Consider the following 15150-nt stretch of genomic DNA (forward strand, 5'->3'; position numbering starts at 1 on the left):
AAGGACTGGGGGTCAGAGTAAGGACGTAAGCCAGACTCGCTTCCCTGATTTAAGACTGGCTCTCCTCCGATGATGATAGTCCTAACATAGAAGTTGTTTTCATCAGGACAGCGCATGTTGGTCCTTCTCCAGCTTAATGATCACCGGCGGTCTTTCCTGTAGCTCATCATCAAGGGCTACTGTCTACAAGAGCCACGCTGGCTTTCGGAATGTGAGTTCACCCAAGACATTTGAATGTAGTTTGAAATCACTTCTCCTTCACCAATGTACAAAAGCAATTTGAGAAAGTCTGTATACACAGCCACACACACACATTCACACACACAATTAAAAATAAATCTGAGAAGATGATCAGAAATCAAATCAGAAATACAAATATAATTGTATGAGATGAGACAGTCACTTAAGTCCTGGGGGTCACCAGGCTCTAAACTTCTTATTAGCAAAAACAAGAACAAAATCAAGGTCTTAGAGAACTCTTTCTGTATCTGGCCCAAGGATGCAAACCCATTTTTTAGTGAAATTTTGATTTTTTTTTTTTTTCTGGATACAGCTATAGAAAGAAATTACCAAGTGAATCATTTTATAAAGAATATTGAGCAGTATAATGAATACTGACCTTAATAATGGTTTAATGGGTGAAGAAATATTTTTTGCATGGCTAGAGTCTTACTGATCCTCAATAAAAATTGGATTGTAGCTGACTAATGATGTTTCTGTGGGGATAATCAGACTTGACAGAAGGAAAACCCTTAGAAAATTAGAAGCATTGATGATTAATATGCTTTCAGAATTATTCAGCAGATTCCTCATGTATATTTTAGAAGTTAACATCTAATGCATTCTGTTACTGAATACCAAGGTTTTTCCTTTAAACTGTTCAAAAGGGTATTTTGAAAGTGTCTTCATTCTTTTTAGTACAGACACATTCTGAAGTTGGTAGAATGTCCTTTGCCTTCCTAACTGTCTAATACAATCTGGACTGTGTATTTCAGTATCAAGTTATTTCTTTACTTCCCCAAGTTGTCTGCACAGAAATCACCATCCTGATTCCTATGGCTGTTCTTTCTGCTGTAGGAATCTTATCGGTTCATATCTAGGGGTACGTCTCTCCATTTGAGCAACAATATTAGCTCTTCAAACTGTCTCCATTTTTTTTTTCCAGTTCAGACAAGTTTTAGTTTTATGTTTTTGATTCCTAAGACAGGTGAAATGTTCCTGTCATTCTGATAAAGGTTAAATAAACATCCATAATCCCTTGGTTTGGATCTTGTCCTCTATATCCTCATCTGGTAGGTCGTATTTTCTTTCCTATTTTTTCATCTTTCTGGGAACATTTCTCAGGTTCACCCCCACATTATTAATTCAAGTTTCTCCAGTATCAGTTTTGGTCTTTACTGTATTAGGTGTGGATTTTTATTCTCCTTATAAAATTCTGGCTTTGTTACATTGCTTCTTTTTTATTATGAACAATTTCAAACATAGTAGAAAATGTCAGGAATACCTCTATATCCATGACCCAGTTTTGTCAAATCTTAACAGTTGCCGTATTTTCTTCAGTGGTACAAAAATAAAACATCACAGAAACGGGCAGCCTGTACTCGGCACCCTGAACCTCCCCCCACCACCATCTTCTTGGAGATGTTTGCATTTGGTGCTATGGTTTCCCTGCATGTTTAATCATCATGCTAACATGTATATGTTTATTTATGAATGGTAGGATATTGTTTTGAAGGTTTCTACACTCCTTATAAATACAATGACATGCAAGTATCCTTTGGTGACGAATGTTCCTCCACAACATTATGTTTTTTACTCTCATGCAAGTTGAATTGTAAAGCTCTAGTTCATTCGGCTTCACTGCTATAGTTTCCTACCCTTTAAGTACACTGTAGTTTATTTATCAACTATTTTGATGCTAGACATTTAAATTGTTCCATTTTTTAACATTAAAAGCAATGTTGCAATGAGCAACTTCATGTATGTTTCCTTGAACATGTATGTTTCCTTGAGTAGAAGAACTCCCCCCTCACCCCCCTCCCACCCCTCTCGCGGTATGAACATACAAATGAATGCGTGCATATCTTCACCTCTGTCACCTGGTAGAAAATTGTTCCTCGGAATATTTGTAGCTACCTCCACTCCACGGACAGTGTGTTCAAAACTCTTCTTGTTGCCCATCCTTGCCAGTATTGGGTTTCATCAGACTTATAAATAGAGTCAATCTGATGGAGGTAAAATGATATGTCCTTATTGCTTTGATTTGCATTTCCTTATTTCTAGTGAGGTCAAATATAAGTTTTTAACTTTATTACTTATTTTATGAATTGACTATATGTTTTTCCTATCTTTATTGGTATATATGCCTATAAATAATATATGCAGGTATATGTTAACTTATTTATATACATAAATTATATGTGTAGTACATATATTTACATTGTAAATATTAATAAGCATTAATATATACATATAAATACTAGTCCTTAGTCAGTAATGTGTGTTGCAAATACCTTCAGCTAGTCTGTGACTTATCTTTCACTTCACTTACAGTATCTATTAATGAACAAAATTATTTTATTCAAAGTAGTTAAATATCTCAATTTTTCTTTAATGATTTATGTGGGTTTTTTTTAAACAACTTCCTTTTTCCAAGGTCCTTAAGCAAAATTATGTTTTATCCCCCAAATTTTAAAATTTTGCTCTTCATATTTGAGGTCTCAGTCTACCTGAAATTTACTTTTAGGCATGGAGAATAGGAAACTAACTTAATATATGGACATTTTTTTCATATAGGTAACCAGTGGCCCCAACATCAATTGTTGAATCATTAATCCTTTCTCCTCTTGATTTGTAATGGGATCTTTCTTGTATATCAGATCTCCACACATTGATGGATCTGGTTCTGAGTTCTATAGTCTATTCCTTTTCCCTCTGTCAATACCACACTGTCTTAATTTCTGCCGGTATATAGAATCATATCTGGTACATAATTCTACTCTACCTCATTCTCTTCAAAATTGTCTTTTCTTGACCTTTTCCTCTTCAATATAGATTTTAGAGTCAACTTTTTAATACCATGAAAAACTCTATTGAGATTTTAAAAGTCAAAATTGTGTTGAATTCTGTTTGAATGTATAGATTAATTCTGGAGGAATTGGTATCTTTGTGATATAAACTCATCCAATTCAGGGCCATGTTATATCTCATTCATTTATTTGGATCTTTCCAAAGTCTTCTAGTGCACTTTTGTTACACTTACTCTCTGGTTTTTTGTACTTGGAAGGCTGTTTTAAATTAGTTTAATCTGTGGAAATTTCTTCCTTTCTTTCTTTTTTTTATTTTGTAGACACAATTTTCTTTTCATGCACCTTTCCCTTGTGTTTTTGAAAAGAATGTGTGTTCTCTTATTTTGGTGTCTAGGGTTCTATATATGTCTACTTGATCAAGCTTTCTAATATTGTTGTTCAAACTTCTATGTTGTCAGTTGATCTATTAGTTATTGAGAGAGATAAATTAAAATTTCCCACTATATCTCCCTGTACTTCTCTTAATCTTTTTCTTGATATATATGTGAGGTTGTAATATTAGGTACATACGAGCTTAGAATCATCTTATATTCCTGGTGGTTCCTTTAATCATAAGTTAACAACCATTTTTAACATTAATGATGCTGCTTCTCTTTTAAAGTTTATGTTGTTCAGTGATAATACAGATATACTGGTTTCATCTTAGCTATTGCTTAAAGTATCTTTTACATTTTTTTACTTTTATCTCTCTGTATCTTATGTTGTAGGTACTTTCTCAAAACAATGTATTTAACTGGTAAAAATCCAGTCTGACAAGCACCATTTTTTAAATGGCAGGGTTTAAAAAAAATATTTATTTTATTTTATTTTTTTCAGCATTCCAAAATTCCTTGTTTATGCACCACACCCAGTGCTCCATGCAATACGTGCCCTCCTTAATACCCACCACCAAGCTCACCCCCCCATAAAACCCTCATTTTTTCTTCAGAGAACAGTCTCTCATGATTTGTCTCCCCCTCCAAAGTTTGGTTTTTTTTTTTTTTTAGAGTTATTATAATTATTAGCATGTTCTATGTATTTCTACCATTTTACTTTGTGTTTTTTACTCTGCTTTTTTCTTTATTTGGTGTTGGGGAGAATCTTTGTCACTTCTCTCCTGTTTTTCACAGGATTGAAAAGTCGTGTCTAGCCCTCCTTTCTTAGTCCCCCTTTTTCTTAGCCCCCCTTTCCCCTCTATTGGGATGGATTATACTTTCTTTTATTTACCACCCCAGAATTGTTAACTTTCAGACTTTTATAGGACACCTGGGTGGCTCAGTTGGTTAAGCTTTGGACTCTTGGTTTCAGTGCGGGTCATGAGTGCAGGGTCATGAGATCAAGCCTTGTGTTGAGCTCCCCGCTCAGCGGGAATCTGCTTAAGATTGTCTCTCCCTCTCCCTCAGCCCCTCCCCCAGCCATGTGCACACGTGTGCACGAGCACTCTCTCTCTCAAATAAATAAAGAAAATCTTAAAAGAAAAATCTTTCATAGTCTGAAGTTAATATCTATTATTCTCATCACAAACAATAAAAGGATCTTAGCAGCCTCCATCTAAGTCAATTCTTTCCTGTCTTAATATGTTCTCTATCAATATTTTTGTCCTGCCTTGTTTAGTAGCCATAGGTTAGACACTTTTGCTTACAGTAATGCTTATTTAGATTTTTCCAGATGTTTATGAGTTTCTCTGCCTATTACTTTTTGCATATATATTTTTTAAAGATTATTTATTTATTTATTTATTTGACAGACAGAGATCACAAGTAGGCAGAGAGGCAGGCAGAGAGAGAAGAGGAAGCAGGCTCCCTGCTGAGCAGAGAGCCCAATGTGGGCTCTGAGATCATGACCTGAGCCGAAGGCAGAGGCTTTAACCCACTGAGCCATCCAGGTGCCCCCGCTTTTTTTTTTTTTTTTTTTTGATGTAGCGTTCCAAGATTCATTGTTTACGTACAACACCCCGTGCTCCCTGCAATACGTGCCCTCCTCCTTGTTCTTTCCTTCTTCTTCCTGAAGTAAACTTTTCAGTAAATCCTTGAGGGTCTGTTGTTGATAAACTCTCTCCAACTCTGTGATCCAGTTCCTGCTTTGCTTTCCTTGTCAAAAAACCATTTAATCAAGTATAGAATTTTTTTTTAAAGATTTTATTTATTTATTTGACAGAGACAGAAACCACAAGTAGGCAGAGAGGCAGGCAGAGAGAGAGAGAGGAGGAAGCAGGCTCCCCGCTGAGCAGAGAGCCCAGTGTGGGGCTCGATCCCAGGACCCTGAGATCATGACCTGAGCTGAAGGCAGAGGCTTAACCCACTGAGCCACCCAGGCGCCCCAAGTATAGGATTTTGTGATGGTGATAATGTCTGCTAGCATCGTGTTTCAAGTTTAGGAGGAGGAATGAGAAGGTAGAACCATCTCGGGTTTAAACCAGCTGGTGATCACAATACGTAAAAGAGAACTGGGACACAGTTGGTGCCCAAATGTGAAGTCACTTTACAAAGACCACAGGAAGTCCATCGCGACGGTGGCGCTCCCACCCTCAGCATCCGTCGTCCTGTGCGGTAGGCACAAGCATGTCCCCCTTCCCACTAGACCAGCGAACCGCATGTCCTCTTTCTCCTCTCGCTCTCGACTCTTAACCTCCTGGGTCCCAAGTGCAGGGTATGAGCTCAGCCCCGTTTTGCACCAGCCCACTGGCGGTCTCACCAGATACGTTTTGTGTTTGCTCCTCCCAGTCTTCCCTACAGGACTCATCTTTTTACTCCCAGCTTTTTGAAATCATTCTCATCAGCACACGAGCATGTATGCCATCCTTACAGAAGAGACTCCCTTGACCCCCGGCCCCTCCCACTCCCATCTGGTTGCTCTGCTTTTCTTCAAGCTAGAATTACTGTGTTGTCTACATTCACTGTTACCACTTTTTTTAACCTCTCTGCACTGTTCAGCCAACTCCAACATGCTTCTACCTCTATTGCTCATGTAAAGAGGGCCAATGACCTCCATTTTTCCAAACATAATATCATTCCGTGAACACATCACATGCCATTAAATTTTAAATAATTTTAAAAAATAATGAAAATTTGTGGGGTGCCTGGGTGGCTCAGTGCATTAAAGCCTCTGCCTTTGGCTCAGGTCATGATCCTGGGGTCTTGGGATTGAGCCCCACATCGGGCTGTCTGCTCAGCAGGGAGCCTGCTTCCTCCTCTCTTTCTGCCTGCCTCTCTGCCTACTTGTGATCTCTGTCTGTCAAACGAATAAATAAAATAACAAAAAAATAATGAAAATTTGTAATACATCTGACTATTTTCTTAAGATAAATTTCTAATAGGATTACAAAAATTGAATAGCTCAAATGCTTGATATAGACTGGAAAATTATCCCACAGAAAGAGAGAAAAGGAGAGAGGGAAAGAGAGAGATCTCCCTTTTTAAGCCAGATCCTCCTGACACTCTGGACAGTAGTTTTCTTTGCTACTAAACCCCCAGGGGAAGTGACTGGCTAGACACTTAGAGCTTTAACATTAACCAGGTGAAAACTGGGGTCTTTCAAAAAACATTCATTTTGTATTTACTCTAAGATCTGGCTCCTGAAGAGAACGTTTGGTCATTCACTCCTTCTCTTATCTGACAAATACATATTGAGTGCCTGCTGTATACATAACACTGAATTCTAAATGCGCCACCATTTTGGCTCCTTAGAAATGTTTTCGTTTCCTACCTAAATAGTGCCCACTCCTTCTTGAATCCAGAGGTATCGCCACAGAATGTTGTCAGTGAATTATTATTCGTTATTCTTTGAAGCCACAAGGATTCCAAGTTTGAAATTTCTAGAACAGCGTGATGAAACTCTGGCCTTGGGTTTTCCTGCCGTGTTTACAGCCACCTCTTACATCATGCTTTGCCTATGTATCTCCTCCTTCAGCAGGTAGCAAATAAGTAGGTGCCTAATACCTTGGTTTCTGGCCATTTGCTTAACTTTCCACAGCCCCATTATCTTTAGAAAGGAAGGCTCTGAGGGAGAGAGATATAGTAGCTTGTGCTTGGTTGACTGGTTTATGTTCTTCAAAAGGCAGTACCCCACAGGGGTTATGCATAGTTGGTGTGTCGTGTGTGTGTGTGTGTGTGCGCGCACATGCGTGCTCACCAAGATAAAGGAGTCAGAGAAGCTTTGAGGGGAGGATTCTAGAAGTTACTTGGTGCCTGGGATATCTGAGCTACAGTCAGATGAGAGTTTCCTGAAGCAGGAACAGAAAAGAGCAAACACTTTTGCCCATGGCTGGTACTTAGCATGCTCTCTCCCAACACCCCACTCCTGCCACGATAGAAACACACCTTGGATTAGTTAGATCTATTCAGGTTGGAGGAAAACATTCAGGCAGATTATCTGGGGGAAAGGAAGGAGCAAGGGAAACTATCCCACGTCTTTGTAGACGCTCTGAATCCCTTGCTGCTGAGTCTGATATTGAGCAGGCTGATTTTCTGCAGAACCAGAAGTCTCTCCCAAGGGATCACAGGGGAGCTCTGTGCCCCACCCCTCAGCATGCACATGGTTGGTGGGTACATTTCCCAAGGAGAGGGTGTAATTGTGTCATTTGATCCCCAGTCATTTTAGTTAGGAATACACTAAACTTCCAGCCTTCACAACCACCCTCACTGCCAAGGACAACACAGTACAAAGAAAAGTTCCAGAAGACTTCTCCTTACATCTTAGTGACCCAGATGACCTCATGGTCACCCCTAGATGCAAAGGAGGCTCAGAAATCCAGTGTTTATAGCTCTTGTAGCATCTACAGAGAAGAGGGAAGGGAGAAAGGATTTAGGTTGAAATTCTGCCTTGCCCTCGGATACAAAGCTCTCCTTTTGGGAGATTTTCACACAAGGCTTCTCAGAGGTGGTTGGTCTGTATATGGTTGTCTTAGGTTCAGGTCTAGATCCTGGCTCCATCATTTTTGGCCCGGGTGGCAGGACTGACTTCACCTAAATCATATAGCCCAAGCCAAAGCAACTTAATGCTTAGAAGACCCACCCCAGAAGGGGCACAGGGTATGGATGAATTTTCCAGAAAAGGTCTATGGAATGATTTGTTGAAGATCTTGGAAAGAATTATTGATAGATTTTAACCCCTTTATTCAGTTCCTCCTGTGCCTTGAGTTTTGCTATTTAAGAATCCAGATGAATGCTATAGTCATATATTTTTATTATGCCTAAATTATTTTAGAAGTTCACTCTTTTTATTTCTTATGCATTTTATAAATTCCTACAGTGTGCCAGGGAGTGAGCAAGGTTTGGCGTTATAATAGAAACTGATGTAGACAATATTGCCTTCTTCAAGGCATTTGGCATTTTCAATCTATTGTGGGAGTCACAATTATGAAATCATTCCACAGATAAATATGTAATCACAAGTTAATAATGTGATAAAAGAGGAGAGATCTATGAGGATATACAGGAAGAGAACCTGATCTTATCTAGGGTGCAGAGAAAGCATCTCTAAGAGAGTTATTTTAAGCAGAGATATAAGAATTTAAAAAGGCAAAAGATGGGCAATGAGGGATGATCTCCAAGCGCAGGCACAGGGAATAACATGTACAAAGACCCTGAGACAGGAGAAGGCAGATGTGCTTCCCACATTGAAAGAAGAACCAATATTCTTTCTGGCTGGAGCAAGATGAGAAGGAATAAATTGGTATGAGATGGGGCGTGAACTGGCAGTAACACAGAATCTCTAAAGGGACAAAGGCCATGGGAATGACCTGTCACTTTTCCATCCAACCAACTGAATCTTGAGAATTTGCATTGGAGGAGATGACCCAGTTTCCATCCATGACACATTGTCTCATGGGAGACCCTTTGCCTCCAACCATTCTTGTTCTGGTGTGTTGAGGTGTTGAGGAAGCCCAGTTAAAAACCCGTATCCTCTTTGTCCACTTTCTGAATCAACTGAGAAATAAGACAATGTAGTCGGCAGATAAAGAATCAAATTGCCATCCATATGGGTGAATACCATCCTTATTTCCGAGAAGGCTGGGCAGGGAATGTAGCTTACTCTAAGGTACAAAGCGGGTTTGCGAACTCCTCTCTGACTAGGGGAGAGCCCCCTAGAAGGAAAGTTTGCATCTGCAGAGAAGTCACACCTGCCCAGGTCACTGTGTTCCACTTTTCCAGGTTGAGAAGGGAGGTGGGAGGGACCAAATTTGCTCCTAACTCCACCTCCCGCCCCCAGGTCCTTTGATACATTAGCTTCACTTAATTCACAAATGTAAACCAAATGCTTCCATCCAGGGCTAGGCTACTGTCTCTACCTCTTTAGGGAAGCAAAGGGGTTGAACAAGAATCCAACGGCATTTGGGGGAACTCTCTGCATGATTCCAAACTTCCATGGGGAATAAGTATTCCTTTCTCATCCATCATCAAGAGCTGTTAAGAGAAGGACATCATATAACCTGATCCTTATGAATGAAGATGAATTCTGATAAATGATATCCTATCTTCTAGGAGGGTTATAATATTGAACACAAAGCCACAGTCCCCAAAGCCTTTAAGTTCTTTGCTGAACCAACTTCGTTTTTTCTTTTTCATCCACATAAATGAAATTCCCCAGTTGTTTCTTTTTCAAGCCTTGCTTGAAGTAACAGATGCCAACAATATGTCTAAATCAAAAGTGTAAACTTCAGAATATTAGTGCTGGAAAGGATCCTATAGGTCATCAGTCTAATCCCATTCCTTGTTTTATTAGAAAACATGAGACCCAGAGAGACTAAGTGTCTCACCCAGGGTCAAATAGTCATCTGTGTCCCTCTCCTAATTACTTGGATTCTGTGACCAGGGGTATTTCCAACTACACCATGTGGATACATCAGAGATACTCACTATTTATAGAATACTTGTGATGCTTTTATAAAAATAAACATACAGGGGCACCTGGGTCACTTAAGCAACTGACTCTTGATTTTGGCTCAGGTCATGATCTCAGGGTCCTGGGATCGAGCCTTGAGTTAGGCTCTGTGCTCAGCAGGAAGTCTGCTTCAGGATTCTCTCTCCCTCTGCCTCTCCCCCACATGTGTGCCCCCACTGAAATAAATAAATCTTTAAAAAATAAGAAATAAACATACAGGTGTTTGCCAAATAAATCACCCTTGTTAGTGGTAATTTTTATTTTGTGTATTAGTTTTTCTTGGAGTAGAATAACCCTTGAACTTGTTTTGCATTCAGTCAGTGGTTTGACTTTTCTGGTTCTAAATAAATGTCTCCTTTTTAATGTTCTCTTTTCCTAATTAACAACGTGCCAAGTAGAAAGCGATAAGTTATGCACTTTAATTACAATAACCCCAGGCTACTGAGAGAATTCTTATCACCATCTCCTACCGTGCATTCCATGTTCACTTAGAAATGGCATTGGTAAAAACTTCATGTAAGCCGTGGATTTGAACTCTGAGGTGGTGGGGCCATCCGTGAACAAGAGCAGAGAATTTTATCCCATGTTTTTTCCAGTCATGTTGTGCTCCTTTCCTTCCTATTAAAAATGGGAAGTGACTATCAGCCCAGGTTATGATGAGAGATAGGGAATTTGAGATGCCGTAAAGGGTAGTAGAAAGCAGCATTGGGAACCCAGAATTCTGGATCAGCTCTGCCACTGATCAGCTGTCTCAAGTCACAGGGACTTTCTGAGCCCAGTTTACCCATCTGTAAAATGGACTTGTGCTAGTCAATCCCTAAGTTCTTTCTATAGAGGTCAAAATTTATTTGACTCTGAGTCCTTATAATTCCATACTCCTTTCCCCCACTCTTATCTCATACCCTTCGTTTCCCCAAAACAAAGAGTAACCTCTAGCTTCAAGGAGATATGCAATATCATGTCAAAACAGAGTGGTTTTTATAAATACCAAAGGACCTTATCCAATGAATAATACATGCTTTATTCAACTCGTTAGAACGAAGAGAGAATCTGGCATCATTTCCATTTTCATCATGGTACCATTTCATAGCTATGGCAACATGTCCATGGTCCTTTTCTCTAAGGAGTTTCCTTCAAGACAGACATTCTAGGTGGGCTAAGGGGCAGGAGGATTCCTCAGCTACCTACCCCAACCTCAGCGTCTTCATTTTCTTCTGGCTGAAATATCTTAGATACTTGGCACCAGAAAGTGCATGGTAAGGTGTTACAGATATTGAACTAGGGGTCATATGATCCAGTTTTGGTCCTCGATCATCTAATGAGTTGCATGACCTTGATCTCAAGTCACTTGTCTTCTGTGACCTCAGTTTACACATTTATGAAATGGGAAATTTGGACTGGATAGTGTCTAAGGTCTCCTTCAGCTTTAAAGTATGTAAAGTGTTACTTAAATGGACTTAAATAGATAATGGAAAGGTCTTTCAAGAAGCCTAAAATTATGGGTCCTGCCTTCAAGGGGTTCACAATTGAGTTGGGAAAAACAAGGGGAGCATTCCAGGGCCAGGAGTTCAGAGGCGGAAATAAAATTTTTAACATCTGTTGATATTTTCAAGCTATGGAAGTTTATTCTAAGCTCAGAGTTGGGGCACATATCCCTGTGTGTGTGTGTGTGTGTGTGTGTGTGTGTGTGTGTCTGTGTGTGTGTGTGTCTGTGTAATCATCATCTTTTCTCTAGAAGTGTCTGATGTTCTCTTTTTAAAATATCACTTGATTTTGGCCTTTTGATGATACACATTCCGCTCTGTCTCCATAGGGTGCGGTTGGAAGTCTAGGTAAGCTATGTGTAGGCTATAGGAGAGAAAGAAAAGATGGCAGTGTGGGAAAAAAGTAATAACCAGTCTTGGGATAAGAAAACACAAGATGTATTAAGGAGACAACTGCTTGGCCAGTTTGGCCATCAGGACTTTGGAAGACGGAAAAAAATGCTGACAATACAATTTGGAGTCAGACTATAAGTAGTAATGATGTAGTCAAAAGAGAAACCAAAGTTTCTAATTCTAGCTCTGTTATTTTACCATCTGCATGCCTTTGAAGAAGTTATTTAATCTTTCTGAGCTTCTATTTTACATGGTAAAATGCAGATGATAATACCAACGATATAGAAATTTTTTTTTTAAGATTTTATTTATTTATTCAACACAGAGATTACAAGTAGGCAGAAAGAGAGAGGGAAGTGGGCTCCCCGCTGAGTAGAAATCCCGATGCGGGGCTGGATCCAAGGACCCTGAGATCATGAGCGTAGCCAAAAGCAGAGACTTAACCTGTAAGGTTTTATAGGTGAAATAAACACGACACCAGGCAAGGTAGGTGCAAGGCAAGATTTATTAAAGGCATTCTGCGGCGAAGTTTCAGGGCTCAGGAGAAGGGGAGCCAGGAAAGTTGCGCCGGAAGGAGGTGGGCACCCTCGGGTGAGGTTCCACGACTCTGGAAAGCAGAGTGGGGGAAGTCGCACTGGGAGGGGGTTGGCAGGGGTCTTTTATCTGTTTCCTGCATAGTTATCGGGTCGCCTATGGAGACATGACCTGGGCATACATCCTTTTGGCGGGAGAATCAAGGGTGAAGGAAAGGGTGGGGGAAGAGGCTGGAAGATGGTGGGACCCGGCGGTCAGTATGAAAAGTTCTTGGCACAGTAAAACTGGTCATAAGTGTTAATTTTCCAAATCCCAGGCTCTTTCCACCTCCACAGTGGCTTCTTCTCTGACAGGCAGCTGGGAAAGGAGTGACCAGTCAGACCTGGCTCTGAGTGAGGGTTGGCCCGTTACAAGGTCTTTGATCTTAGTCAAGCCATTTAACCTTTCTGAGCTTCAATTTACTCATCTACAAAGTGAAATTAACAGTTAGTACTTTGCAGGATTATTGTGAAGTTTAGAATTGGGTTACATTTTGCACACAACCATACCCGTTAATCGTGGAGACACGGTAGGTTTCAATAAATGATGGCGATGAGGGAAAGAAGGAGGAAAAGGAGGGGTTACCATTGAGATCCTTGAACTTGCAACCAAGAGCCTAGGATTGCTCTTGTAGTTTGTGGGGGTCTTTGAAAGTTTTTGTTTTTCAGATAGGGTATCATAAGAGGAAATGAAGAGAATCTTGACTTTGATGAGCACGGTACAAGAATGGTGAGACTGTGCCCAGGGCAGGGAGAATGCCTTGGGGGCAGAGAGAGACTGGTTCCCTGGAGACAAAACCCAGCTGTCTTCATGTATGTGCTATATAGTTCTTTTATTGCCAAATGGATTCTTTCCTCCTTAATCTGACCATTGTGAATCTATGAGAGAGACAGACGTGGAAACGGAGAGTGAGGAAAGGACCCACAGAAAGAGGGAGAGTTGAGGAGAGAGGTGGAAAGATGCATAGCTACAGAGAGACAGGAGAGAGGAAAGCTGTGTTCACAGGCTTCCTGGCTTTTTATGTGAAGACATCTGGCACATGGCTGTGCCGGCTGGACGCAGGTGGCTTAGGAGAATCGCATCCAGGTATAAACCTGGAATCAACAGGCTTGAATTTTCAGCTGCCATGTGGGCTATTTTAAATAAAACTACAGGGAATTGAAGTGAAGGTGGTGAGAACACCACCTCCTCTCTGTTATCCCACCTTCACCAAAATGTGCTTGAACACCTGAGAAGGGCTCCTTCCCTGCTGTCTCTGTGTTACCTGCCCACTGCCATCTGGCTCTTCCTGGTCCAGAGATTTCTGGTCGACCCTGTGCCCACAGAGAAGGCTTCCCACACCCTCTTTCTGCATGTTCTTTTTCATCTGCGTGCTTTTTTTTTTTTTCTTTCCCTAAAGGAGGGTGAGTTTGCTTTCATAAGAAAGGTGTTCAGCTTGGCTTATTCTGAAAGCAGAATGTCTTTAAGTTCAGTTTCTCTTTTTCTTGACTCCCTCCTATCCTTTCCTCTCCTTTTTCTAGCCAGTCATCCAAACACTGAAGGTCTGATGGGCTCTGACAACCTACAAAAGTTAGTTTCTGTTGCCAGTTGTTTCTGCTCTAAGGGCTGGTGTCCAGTGTGTAGGCAGTTGGTACCTAGGCCCCAACCAACTGGGAGGAAATGGGGGTGCTATGGAGCAGCACTGGGGGGTGCCCAGACCCTGGGGGGTGCCACCAGTGTGCGCCTAAGGCAGGACTAAGGCAGGACTGCTGTGACCATTCCCCAAAGGATAATGTCATCTATTGTCTCCTAAGAGTTTTTCTCAGCTCACCTTCTAGTTCTCAAAGATCCCATTGTCCTGCTAAGATGTTGGAAGTGGTGGCACCCGAGATACCCATTTGCTGGTTGTAGGGGTGTTTTCTCTAGTGCAACGTCTCTTTCTTGTTTTAAAGAAATTGTAATGAAATATTTCATACATCAAGAGTTCATGTAAAGGTAATATGAACACTCATACCCAGCACCTGTGTTAAGAAAAAGACTGTTAACAGAGCACTCAGAGGCTTCTCTGTCCTGCAGCTCATTCACTACCCTCTTCTAACTTCCCCCAGGTATTTATGGTCTTACTTTGCTTAGGAGTTTAAAACATATAAAAATATAGAGAACAATATATATATGTTTAAAGTGATACATATTTACATAGAAATACATAAATTTAGTTCAATATAATTCTATATATATATATACATATATATCTCTGTACATTTCTAAATAATATATCAAATTTGCTTGCTGTTGAATTTTATATAAATGACATCAAACTGGGTATGTTCTTCTGCTAATTGCATTTTTTGCGTGAAATAATGTGAGATTAAGCCATGTCGATGCATTTAAATACTCATTCCTTCATTTCTTCTGCAATATAGTGTTCCACTCCATAGATACAGTATAATTCACTTATCTATTCTCTGTTGACAGATACTTAGGGTGTTACTAGTTTTTATAAATAGAAAATTTGAAATGTTTTTTACAATGATAAATTCTGATGCTATGAATGTGTTTTGGACATGACCTGGTACACATGTGGGAGAATTTCTCCAGATTTTATATGTTGGGGTGAAATTGCTGCATCAAAAGGTGTGAACATTATCTCCTTATTTCCAAGAATTTTTACAAAGTGGTCGTATACATCAAACATCAGGGTATGAAGAGTCTTCATGGAGCCCATCCTTGGTAATAGTCTTTTATTGCCCAACATTTACATTTCCTGCCAG

The 15150-nt window shown here is 40.2% G+C and overlaps 1 protein-coding gene across 1 annotated transcript in view; it reads left to right on the top strand.

Annotated features, from left to right (window-relative positions):
* Positions 1-15150, top strand: part of EGFLAM (EGF like, fibronectin type III and laminin G domains) — a 181293-nt gene that overhangs the window by 114372 nt on the left and 51771 nt on the right. The gene's annotated exons all lie outside the window — the stretch shown is intronic.

The sequence above is a fragment of the Mustela putorius genome, unplaced genomic scaffold (genome assembly GCF_011764305.1).
Source record: "Mustela putorius furo isolate JIRA1106 unplaced genomic scaffold, ASM1176430v1.1 tig00000407_pilon_pilon_pilon, whole genome shotgun sequence".
Taxonomy (NCBI): Eukaryota; Metazoa; Chordata; class Mammalia; order Carnivora; family Mustelidae; genus Mustela; species Mustela putorius.